Here is a 13,064-nt window from a genome sequence, read left to right as displayed (position 1 = left end):
AATTTTTGGGCAAGAAATGTGATGGACACTATTCAGGACAAACTGGCAGAACAAGTGATGCTTGACTTTAACATGGAAGAATGGATCAAGCTATTCTACGTTTGGAAAATATTTACGAGAAATGAATCTCATGCCAGTTGCAAAAGATGTGAAAACAGAATAAATAACGACGGATGTCTGCTAACTTTATAAGAAAACTATCACAGGCACAAAACAAGTGCTGCAAAGGAACTATTATTAAATGACGAAGCGAATATGACAGGCATTTCACTGTTTACATTGACTGATTACACAGTACACAGATAACCCAACAGGTGATCACAAATCGCATCCCTCTCCTAATTAAATATACAATAAGCCTCGTTGTTCGGTGCACACACACACACACACACACACACACACACACACACACACACAAACAAACACACACACACATACATACACACACACACGCACACACACACACACACACACACACACACACGCACACGCACACGCACATACACACACACATCTATATACATACGTACAATGAGAAAACAAAAACGAAACAAAAAAGTGGGATAGTTGCCGTCACTTATAGGAACAAATGACTTAACAGTCACCAAAACTGCTATCTACATTATTGTTCTGTAACGAAATTAGTGTGATCCTACACCAAAAACTGCATCTGTAAATACCTTTACACTTTTTAATAAAATATTGACATCAACCGTTCCACATCTAAGAGCCAATATCTGACAACAAAAAATCATGTAATATTATGGGTGTACCCAGTGAGGATATTTTATTACAAAGGTGAAACACTGCTTGAAGTACAAATAAAAATTCATGTGTAGCATGCAAAAAGGCGATTACTTACTGTCTACCACAATGTGTATATGCTTCTGCAAAGAGGGCTACCACAAGACACTTGCCATAATCAATGCATTTGCTTCTCTTGAAGCAAGAAAATTTAAAGTACAAGTATTATAAAAACACAAAGATGGCCCTCGTTCACCCAATTCATAAGAGGGGATCCAGAACAGACCCCAACAATTACGGATGGATTTCGCTCCTTGACGTAACATACAAAATACTGTCTAAAGTCCTTTTGAACAGAGCAGAACCCCAGGTAGACTGTCAACTTGGAGAATACCAGGCAGGCTTCAGAAAGGGAAGATCCTGCCCAGAACAAATTCTAAACCTCAAAAATCTTATGGCCTACCAAAAATCGAGAGCAAAAGCGTATGTCATCACATTCATTGACTTTCAAAAGGCGTACGACTCAATAGACAGGGAATCTCTAATCTCCATATTAAAAGAATTGAACCTAGACAATAAAACTACAAACCTAATTAGAGAAACCATCACCAACACATACTCCAAAATTAAATTTATGGGAGAACTCTCAGACCTATTTGAGATAAAAACTGGAGTACGACAAGGTGATGGACTCTCTCCATTGTTATTTAACTGTGCCCTAGAAAAAATAGTAAGAGAATGGAACAAGAAAATCAATAGTGGAATCCGACTAGGAACAAAAAACAAAGGTATCAAGGTTAATTGCCTAGCATTTGCAGATGATATGGCCCTACTAGCTGAAACATGGGAAGAAGCCAAAGAACAGATCCTCGAATTACAGAAACAAGCAGAGAAAATAGGCCTTAAAATTTCTTTTGAAAAAACCAAAATAATCACAAATATAAAAAAGCCAATGAAATATCTTAAAGTAAGAGACCAAAAGATCGAAATTGTTAAAGAATTCAAATATCTTGGTGAATGGATTAGCTGGAACGCCCTTGAGAAAAAAGCAATAGAATTAAGAAGAAACAAAGTTGAACTAGCCTTTCAGCTTACTAAAAATACTTATAATAAAAAGTCCCTCTCATGGAATTCAAAAATAAAACATTACAACACTGTCATTAAACCAGAAGCACTATATGCAGCTGAGACATTATCTATCACTAACCATGGCCCAATTGAAAGGCTAGAGATCAAAGAAAGAAAAATATTGAGAAAAATTTTAGGCCCCAAATTTCATAACGACAAACTAATTCATACCAAAAATGAAACACTCTACAAAACCACAGAAAAACTTTCGGATACAATGAGGAAAAGAAGAATTGAGTTTAATGGGCACATTCTCAGAATGAACCCAAATAGACTTACAAAAAGAATGTTTGACTACTTCAGGAATAAAAAATCCAAACCAAATTGGTTTATCCAAACAGAGAAAGACTTAAGAGAACTACACATCACAGAAAAAATGCTCACAGACAGGACCGCAAAAATGATAAGCAAAGACAGAAAAGAGGGATTCCAGCTCCAAAATAGAAAGAAAAGAACGATTGTCATCTCTGATGAGGAAAGGAAAGCAAGATCAGAAAGAATGAAACAGTACTGGGCGAAAAGAAAGGCACAGAACACACAGAAGTGATTGATTCAACGTACCCCAAAGTTGGGTGAAACGAAGAAGAAGAAGAAGAAAAACACAATACCTAGAATGGGATGTTTTTAAACTCTAAACTATAGACATTTTAGTTTTATTTATAGTTTATAATCAACGTACTATTTACATTTTATGAAGGGCAAATTAAATCTCACCTTTAATACAAAAAAAAAAAAGAAAACCGGTGTACAGGGGCTGCCTTATACAATAAGACAGAGAGAAAATTTATTCATTTTATAAACTGTTCACAATGGTACATTGATTTTGGAGTGTGCAATATTCTCCTTTGTTATTATTCAATAATACTTGAGTTTCATTAAATCTGCTTACAGTGTTACAAATATTGCTATGTCTGCATAGAAAAAAATTGGCAGATACGTAGTTTCATGCTGGAGTGGACATAGTAGGCAGGGTTTGCAGCATAAGCAGTTTTACCAGAGCTGCAGGGTCACCTCAGTACAATTCTGATCATCGTAACTGCATCTATGAGCTCAGTCCATATTCTTACAAGGGAACCTCCCCATCGTACCCCCCTCAGATTTAGTTACAAGTTGGCACAGTGGATAGGCCTTGAAAGACTGACCACAGATCAATCGAGAAAACAGGAAGAAGTTGTGTGGAACTATGTTACGCATGGACTACTCAGATTGTATATTTTGCTTATTTTTTTCATAGTTCCACACAACTTCTTCCTGTTTTCTCGATTGATCTGTGTTCAGTTTTTCAAGGCCTATCCACTGTGCCAACATATAACTAAATCTGGTACCTCAGTCTAGTGACTGATTTTATTCACTTGGAGGAGTGCATACTAGAGACCGCCATAAGCCTTTTCCATCATTTTCTACGGTTTTATTCTTTATCAGCCTGAGGTTGTATTCAGGAGAGCGTTTGTAAGTATTTCGATTTCTACCGTTTTACTTGCTGTATACTACATCACAGCTATTGTATTGTTGATTCTTCAGACACATAATTTTATGATGAGTAGAATTTTATATATTTTTAGGACTGTTGATATAATATGTGAATCATCTTGTTTCTCGAAACTGAAGAAGGACTTACATATCAACTGAGTTTCTTCAGCGTCTTAACATTCTTAACTGTCTTGAAAATAGAAAATTTGTGTTGGATCCCTGTAGCTTCTATTTAAAAATCTATTTAAATTGGAATTGATTTTTGTTAACACTTCTCCTTAATTTGATTTCATTTACTAGTAACTGGTGTCTAGTAGAGTAATAATGTACCCGATAGACGACTGAGTACAGTATTTTTATTCCCCAGGGTAATATTCCTGGCGAATACTAAAAACTGTTGATGCCATTAGGAGGCAAGAATTCCTCGCTTCTGGGGAAAATAGAACTGTTGCATGAACCCACCCATCCCATCGATCTCACAGCAGCTAACCTAATAGCGCTACTATTGGGGAAAACAACCGAGAATTTATCTATTTTTATTCGTGACGTAACGACTGCCAAATAGGAAAAATGGTTGGAAGAAACGTCTTTAAATACGGCTATATTAACGTTAGCGGGGAACGCGATAATGTACTTCATGTACCATGCGACTCTCAGTAACGCCCAAACATTTGATGAACTGGCTAACGGTCCAGCACAGCGCAATCAGAAGCAGAAGAGCTCGATGTTCTTTAGGAATAAACACAAGGGACTATCGCAAAGCACGACAAATTAGTGGAACCCTTATAAGACAGGATTACGAAACTGAAACCGCAAACGAATGGACTAGCGCAGAATGCGGAGGCCGATACAGCGATAGAGCGATACATCAGGCAGAGAATATGACTCCGGATATGTTTCTATCAGGTATTTCTGCTGATATGTCAAGGAGCGTCAGAACGGAGAACCCAAGTGACTTAACTGCTGCCATGAGGAATGCAAGGCAATTGAAGGAGATCGACATTGCTGCACGAAGACAAAGTGATGGTGATGTTTTTTTTCTCTGAAGTGAAGTGTGTTAGATATGGGCGTACACGCCACATCAGGAAATATTGTCAGCCCTAATGTTACGAATGTGGGGAGGTAGACCATAAAGCACTTAATTTTCGGAAGTAAAGACGGTCGTTAAACGGGAGTGGGAGTAGACCCGTTGAATCTTGTTTTGACAATAAAACGCACCCTTTGTTTCTCCTTCCCCACAACATTATCTATGTGATAGTTTCAATTCAAACTGTTCATAATTATATCCCTAAGTACATACTTAACCGGCCGGGGTGGCCGAGCGGTTCTAGGCGCTACAGTCTGGAACCGCGCGACCGCTACGGTCGCAGGTTCGAATCCTGCCTCGGGCATGGGTGTGTGTGATGTACTTAGGTTAGTTAGGTTTAAATAGTTCTAAGTTCTAGGGGACTGATGACCTCAGAAGTTAAGTCCCATAGTGCTCAGAGCCATTTGAACCATTTTTTTAAGTACGTACTTGAATTGAAAGCTTTTAGAATTGTGTGATTTATAGTGTAACCGACATTTTCCGGATTCCTTTCAGTATTCATGTGCATAGCCTCATACATTTCATTATTTACAGCCAATTGGCACTTTCTGCATTATCCTCTGGTGACATTGCTAGGGAAAAAAAATGACAGAATCATTTGCAAACAATCTAAGACGGCTGCTCAGACTGTCTTCCAAAACTTTTATATACACTGATGGGAAAATAATCGAAACACCATAAACTAATTAACATAGGGTAATTAAATTTCGGCAATACATTTGTCTAGATAACATATTTAAGTTACAAACATTGCAACATCACAGGTTAACGTAAGCTCGAAGTAAGGCATTACAAATGTGAAATGGTGGTACATCAACGATCGGTGTAACCGTCCGAATGTTGAGTGCAAAACATGCAAACGTGGGCCGGCCAGGGTGACCGAGCGGTTCTACGCGCTTCAGTCTGGAACCGCGCGACCTCTACGGTCGCAGATTAGAATCCTGCCTCGTGCATGGATGTGTGATGTCCTCAGGTTAGATTTAAGTAGTTCTAATTTCTAGGGGACTGATGACCTCAGATGTCAAATCCCATAGTGCTCAGAGCCATTTGCTCAGAGCCATTTGACCCATCTGAGCCGTGCAAACGTGCGTGCATTGTATTGCACAGGTGCCGGATGTCAGTTTGTAGAATGGAGTTCCATGCCTATTGCATTTGCCCGGTCAACACAGGGAAGGTTATTGCTGTTTGTGGATGGCACTAGTGTTGTCGTCTGATGATGTCGCATACGTGCTCGATTGGAAACAGATCTGGTGATCTAGCAGGCCAAGGCAATATGTCAACACACTGTAAAGCATGTTGGATGATAACAGCTGTATGTAGGCGAGTGTTATCCTATTGAAAAGTACCCCCTGGAATGCTGGTCGTTAATGGCACCACAACAGATTGACGTACAAATTTGCATTCAGTGTGTGCAGTCCTAGAGCATCGTATGCACACTGACCAGCACATCGCCGCGAAACGGCATCAAGAAGGTGCAGACCTGCGCGCCAGAGTAAAGAGCGGGAAGCGCCACACCTCCAGGATATAGACTGGGACACTCAGATGTTTAGGACGGGTGGTAGGGACAGAGCATCGAGTGACATTATACTGAGTGCACTATCCGAAAATTACCTCGAGCAATTAAACAGAGAACCGACTCGTGGAGATAACATCTTGGACCTACTGATAACAAACAGACCCGAACTTTTCGACTCTGTAAGTGCAGAACAGGGAATCAGTGATCATAAGGCCGTTGCAGCATCCCTGAATATGGAAGTTAATAGGAATATAAAAAAAGGGAGGAAGGTTTATCTGTTTAGCAAGAGTAATAGAAGGCAGATTTCAGACTACCTAACAGATCAAAACGAAAATTTCTGTTCCGACACTGACAATGTTGAGTGTTTATGGAAAAAGTTCAAGGCAATCGTTAAATGCGTTTTAGACAGGTACGTGCCGAGCAAAACTGTGAGGGACGGGAAAAACCCACCGTGGTACAACAACAAAGTTAGGAAACTACTGCGAAAGCAAAGAGAGCTTCACTCCAAGTTTAAACGCAGCCAAAACCTCTCAGACAAACAGAAGCTAAACGATGTCAAAGTTAGCGTAAGGAGGGCTATGCGTGAAGCGTTCAGTGAATTCGAAAGTAAAATACTAGGTACCGACTTGACAGAAAATCCTAGGAAGTTCTGGTCTTACGTTAAATCAGTAAGTGGCTCGAAACATCATGTCCAGACACTCTGGGATGATGATGGCATTGAAACAGAGGATGACAAGCGTAAAGCTGAAATACTAAACACCTTTTTCCAAAGCTGTTTCACAGAGGAAGACCGCACTGCAGTTCCTTCTCTAAATCCTCGCACCAACGAAAAAATGGCTGACATTGAAATAAGTGTCCAAGGAATAGAAAAGCAACTGGAATCACTCAACAGAGGAAAGTCCACTGGACCTGACGGGATACCAATTCGATTCTACACAGAGTACGCGAAAGAACTTGCCCCCCTTCTAACAGCCGTGTACCGCAAGTCTCTAGAGGAACAGAAGGTTCCAAATGATTGGAAAAGAGCACAGGTAGTCCCAGTCTTCAAGAAGGGTCGTCGAGCAGATGCGCAAAACTATAGACCTATCTCTCTGACGTCGATCTGTTGTAGAATTTTAGAACATGTCTTTTGCTCGAGTATCATGTCGTTTTTGGAAACTCAGAATCTACTATGTAGGAATCAACATGGATTCCGGAAACAGCGATCGTGTGAAACCCAACTCGCATTATTTGTTCATGAAACCCAGAAAATATTAGATACAGGCTCCCAGGTAGATGCCATTTTCCTTGACTTCCGGAAGGCGTTCGATACAGTTCCGCACTGTCGTCTGATAAACAAAGTAAGAGCCTACGGAATATCAGACCAGCTGTGTGGCTGGATTGAAGAGTTTTTAGCAAACAGAACACAGCATGTTGTTCTCAATGGAGAGACATCTACAGACGTTAAAGTAACCTCTGGCGTGCCACAGGGGAGTGTTATGGGACCATTGCTTTTCACAATATATATAAATGACCTAGTAGATAGTGTCGGAAGTTCCATGCGGCTTTTCGCGGATGATGCTGTAGTATACAGAGAAGTTGCAGCATTAGAAAATTGTAGCGAAATGCAGGAAGATCTGCAGCGGATAGGCACTTGGTGCAGGGAGTGGCAACTGACCCTTAACATAGACAAATGTAATGTATTGCGAATACATAGAAAGAAGGATCCTTTATTGTATGATTATATGATAGCGGAACAAACACTGGTAGCAGTTACTTCTGTAAAATATCTGGGAGTATGCGTGCGGAACGATTTGAAGTGGAATGATCATATAAAATTAATTGTTGGTAAGGCGGGTACCAGGTTGAGATTCATTGGGAGAGTCCTTAGAAAATGTAGTCCATCAACAAAGGAGGTGGCTTACAAAACACTCGTTCGACCTATACTTGAGTATTGCTCATCAGTGTGGGATCCGTACCAGATCGGGTTGACGGAGGAGATAGAGAGGATCCAAAGAAGAGCGGCGCGTTTCGTCACAGGGTTATTTGGTAACCGTGATAGCGTTACGGAGATGTTTAACAAACTCAAGTGGCAGACTCTGCAAGAGAGGCGCTCTGCATCGCGGTGTAGCTTGCTCGCCAGGTTTCGAGAGGGTGCGTTTCTGGATGAGGTATCGAATATATTGCTTCCCCCTACTTATACCTCCCGAGGAGATCACGAATGTAAAATTAGAGAGATTAGAGCGCGCACAGAGGCTTTCAGACAGTCGTTCTTCCCGCGAACCATACGCGACTGGAACAGGAAAGGGAGATAATGACAGTGGCACGTAAAGTGCCCTCCGCCACACACCGTTGGGTGGCTTGCGGAGTATAAATGTAGATGTAGATGTAGATGAAGAGAGAGTTCAGTGCCTCCTGTCAACGCTGTCTTCATCAGCCGTCCATCTCTGGTCGGCCCCATTTCGGTCACAGACCTCGAGAGCATCAGTACTGAGTAATAGGTAGACGATACTTAGCCTGCGTTCTGCGAGAAATGATAGTGTGTAAAGCGCTTGCCTGTATGAGGCCAAGGAAGCACAGGAAGCCACTTCATAACGACAAGATAAGTTATATTTCTTTCCTTAATAGCAATGAAATTTTCTGTTAATTTAATAGTGTTTTGCTCAGATCATTTTCGAGTTCCGCCACCGGCCATCGCAACTTCTTCCCTTCCTTGTTTGTTTGGTGCTGACTCTCACAGCAGCTGACACAACATCTGGCGATGAGGATTCCAGAACCAATGCTGCCTTCCATCTTCACCGCCCCGTGGCAGCGCATCACTATTTCTCTCTTTTCTTTCAGAGGATCATTGCTGCTAATAGTATTTGTCTTGCAGACTATAATCCATATGGCGATAGAAGAGCTCTGACAGATGATGCGGCCTCGTCGCACGTGCTTCACTCATCCACGACGGCCAATCACATCGTGAGCTTTTGTTTACGTTACCGTGGCACCGCCCCAGTGTTGCCATAGTGCTGGACGACCGCTGCTTTCAGTCAGTTGCACCACGTGCTACGTTCAGGTTTGTATATACACGTGTGCATTCCGCAACTTCTGTAAGTTTCTTGCGGTGTGTATAAGTGGAAAAGTGTGTATAAGTGGAAAATGACTGCATGTAGTGCAGAGAAGAGAGCTTTTGGGGAAGGAGCTATGCTGAAATCCCAAGCACATGCATTTCTATACAGGTGGCATGTTTACTTTGAAAGGGAAAGGGACAATGGTGGGCCTTTGATATCATTAAGTAAAGTGGTTGACAGAGTGGCAGAAGCATTTGAGCGTCTCTATAGCGACAATGAAGAGAGTCACAAATGATAAAGAGGCTGCCAGTTCAGCTGCGAGCCCTGTTATTGTGACGCCTGGAAAGTCAAGGAAGAGATTGTGTCGTGTGACTGAAACAGACAACTTTGACGGAAGTGCTATCATACCACACGTATACGCGTACTACAGCAGGAAGGAGTATCCGACGCTTAAAAGGGCTGATGGCATCACTGTCAGGCAGTGTTTTGTTCTCAGGCAGAACGACAAGCCTCTCCAGTCTCTTCAAAAAATTGGCTTCTGTTGGAAGAAAGTTCTTAGGACGAAAGGTATTAATGAAACGCAGAGACTGTAGCATGGAGATGTCGTTTCCTGCGCGAGTTGCTAGCAGTGAATCCGGACAATGTAATATGGATTGACGAAACATGGATCAACGTGTGTCATACACTTTCCGTCGCATGGACGGACAACACGCGTCAGGGAACTATGAGAGTGCCAACTAGTCAGGGAGCGCGACTAATTATAGTTCATGAACGGTTTTGTGCCCGGCGCTATGATGATGTTTCAGTAAAATAAAAACTGTGGACTACCAGGAGGAGATGAATGGAGATACATTCAAAGACTGGTTCGTTAATCTTTTGCAACCAAACGTCAGTTCTGGTAGTGTTTTTGTAATGGACAATGCACCGTAACGTTCTGTACAATCAAATAAGGCACCAACGGCTGCTGGAAGGCGAGACGAAATAGTCAGCTGGTTGAAAGATAAGAAAATAGGCTTTGAACAGAATATGCGGAAAGCGGAACTTCAGGAATTAGTGATACGATACAAGTGACAAAAGACGCATTATGTGATTCATACAGTAGCAGAGAACCACAGTCACAAAGTTATACGTCTTCCCCTTACTGCTGCCGTTATAACGCAAATGAACTCATCTGGGCTCAAATAAAAGCAGATTTAGCGGAGCGAAACAAAACCTTTACTTTGTGAGACACAAAGAGGTTGGTAAATGAGTCTGTCACACGAATAACGCCAGAAAATTGGAAGAACGTCGTGAACCACGAGTGGAAAGAGATTACACGGTCAAACATAGAAGAAGGTGTAAGAGAAGAATCCGTTCATAATATTGTAATTTCTTTAGCAGACGATGAGGACAGCAGCAGCGAAGATACCGAAGAATATGTGGTCGTGACGAGAGATGACCAATCAGATGACGATGATCTTGGGGTTTCCGTTCTCCTGCACGAAAAATAGAAGTAACGCCGTTATTTGATATTTTACACGTAATATTTGTGCAATTTGCTTTACCTTTTTAGTGTTGAAAATCTGATTCTGTGTAATTTTTATTTTGGCTGTAACCATAGTCATGGTAATTTTTTTAATGATGTTGCTGCCAGTCGCTCAACTACGGCGATACTCCATAGGTACGCAATTTTATTAGAATTAGCTGTGAGGAACGATGTCGAAAACCTTCTTGAAATCTAAAAAATACGGAATTAGTTTGATACTCCCTGTCGGCAGCACTCATTACTTCGCGTGAGCTAGTTGTGTTCCACAAGAGTAATATTTTGTAAATGCATGTTGTAGCATGTGAGGAGTTTGGTTTCTTCTGCGCAATAGTTTTAGATGGGAGAGCGTTGGTGCGCCGCAACAGGTAGTGCGTAGTTTCGAGAAGGAGTCACGTGTTAACAGTGACAAAGTTATGTGGCATAACGGGAAGGATGCCCCAGAGAGCCCTGTATGTTGATTCAACGCCGCCTGGGAACAAGGCCGTATCACTACTTCCATTACGTCAGTGTATTCGGCCGAACCACAACAGCCTTCTGCTAGTCGGAGGCAATGGGCGAGAGTTGCAATGTAAAACTGTGTGTGCTGCTTCTGGAGCCAATAGATTTATATTATGCCCCTCGTCCTAGTGATATGCAGCGTTATGTTTCTGTAGCGGGTTGAGTACCGTATAGGGACAGCACGGTGGTACTTTTTCCCTTCGGTTGCTGCCATTTGCAATTCGTTTGTGGCTATGGTAGCGTCATGTGTGACATCTCACATACTGGGCCCTGTTTGTGTAAGCATGGAACGAAATGCGTGTTTTCGTAAGTTGCGGATGAAATAATGCCCCAGCGTCTTCCTTTGGTTGCAGTTTTCGAGGCCAAAATAGAGTCAACCTTTTTAAGCTCCTCGTGAAAGAAGAAGTGGACCAGTAAAAGTCTTTATGCATTAACTTATATTCAGATTTGCGCAAGGGCGCCCACTCGATAATTTGTTGTGGGAGTGGGAGCTAGACCTATGGTATGGAGTATTTTTGAGATTTGGGAAAACGAATGGTGACTTGTAAGTAGTCATAAAGAAGTTCCACTTCCAACCCAGTTAAAATCCGACGTAATACCAACATTTACATCATTTTCTTGAAAGAAAAATTATTGAATTTACTTTTTCTTTTTCCTTTTCCTGAGAGCTGGGGGTAAGGGATGGGGGCGGAGACACGACCCCCATCGTTCGTTTAGGCATGTGCGCTCCTAGATTTGTGATCGTGTGATGAATGTTTCATGTAACAAAGAGCACTCGGACCAATATTTTGAGCAAAATTGCAGAGTAATTATGTGAGGTTACATGTTTAACGAATCGATGCTTTTTGTCCGCAGGTAGCGTATAACTGAGTCAAACATGTGGTTACAGTTTCATTTCGTTTCGTTGTTAATGCTGAATTTTTGACGACTGCGCCAAGTTTTTATCTTTCTTTTACATGTCTTTCATGTATCTTTACAGGAACAACGAAATAAAAGAAGACAAGAAAAGTATGTAGAACTTCTAACATGGTTTGAGTTTATAATATGCCAATGTCATCAGCATTAAGCTGCCTCACATGTTAAATTTCCCACAGTTATTCACAAATTATTACTTCATTTGTTTTGTAATGTAATTTTATATCTCATTTTCCATCATCTTATTCGTTTGAGATATGTGTCGTTGTGAAATGGCTACTGACACAGCCTTGAAATATGAAAGAGAGTGGTTCATTCACACCAATTCTCAAGATGAAAATATTTCTCTACAGCCGGCCGCTATAGCCGAGCGGTTCTAGGCACTTCAGTCTGGAACCGCGCGACCGCTACGGTCGCAGGTTCGAATCCTGCCTCGGACATGGTTGTGTGTGATGTCCTTAGGTTAGTTAGGTTTAAGTAGTTCTAAGGTCTATGGTACTGATGACCTCAGATTGAAACGTCCCCTTAGAACAATTTATACACGACTGTGGTTAAACTGACACAATATTTTTAGCGCAACGCAATCTGACTTTCAATAATCCCTACAAAACAATGGCCCTGACTAACTTTAACCTATACCTTTCACAAATTACTTACCTCACAAAAATCTTTATTACTCGAACTACTGCAATACAGCGAGCGCCACTACTGCCAGCTAAATAAAAGATTCAAACTACGGAAGGTACTAACTACTGATAGGGATAGTTAGCAAATGAAAGATATTGATAGAGAACAAACAATGTATTTACCTTAATAGTCATAATATATATATCAGTTCATGACAAATTACAAAACACCGCCATCTCTCTCCCCACATCCACCACTGCTGGCGGCTCACCTCAAACTGCGCAACGCTACGCGCTGTTCACATCCAGCTGCCGCTGCCCAACACTACAATGGCAGACAACAATGCAAACTAGCCACAGACTGCACACAGCACAGCCAGTGATTTTCATACAGAGAGCGCTATGTGGCGGCGGCGTTACCAATATAAGAACCTAAACAGCCTACTTACATAAAGAAAACATAAACAGCCTACTTACATAGCCCCCATGCCCCCACAAAAAATTTTACAAAATATTTTTG

The sequence above is a fragment of the Schistocerca cancellata genome, chromosome 4 (genome assembly GCF_023864275.1).
Source record: "Schistocerca cancellata isolate TAMUIC-IGC-003103 chromosome 4, iqSchCanc2.1, whole genome shotgun sequence".
Lineage (NCBI taxonomy): Eukaryota > Metazoa > Arthropoda > Insecta > Orthoptera > Acrididae > Schistocerca > Schistocerca cancellata.
The sequence above is the reverse complement of the archived record's forward strand: the minus strand, read 5'-3'. Positions refer to the sequence as shown.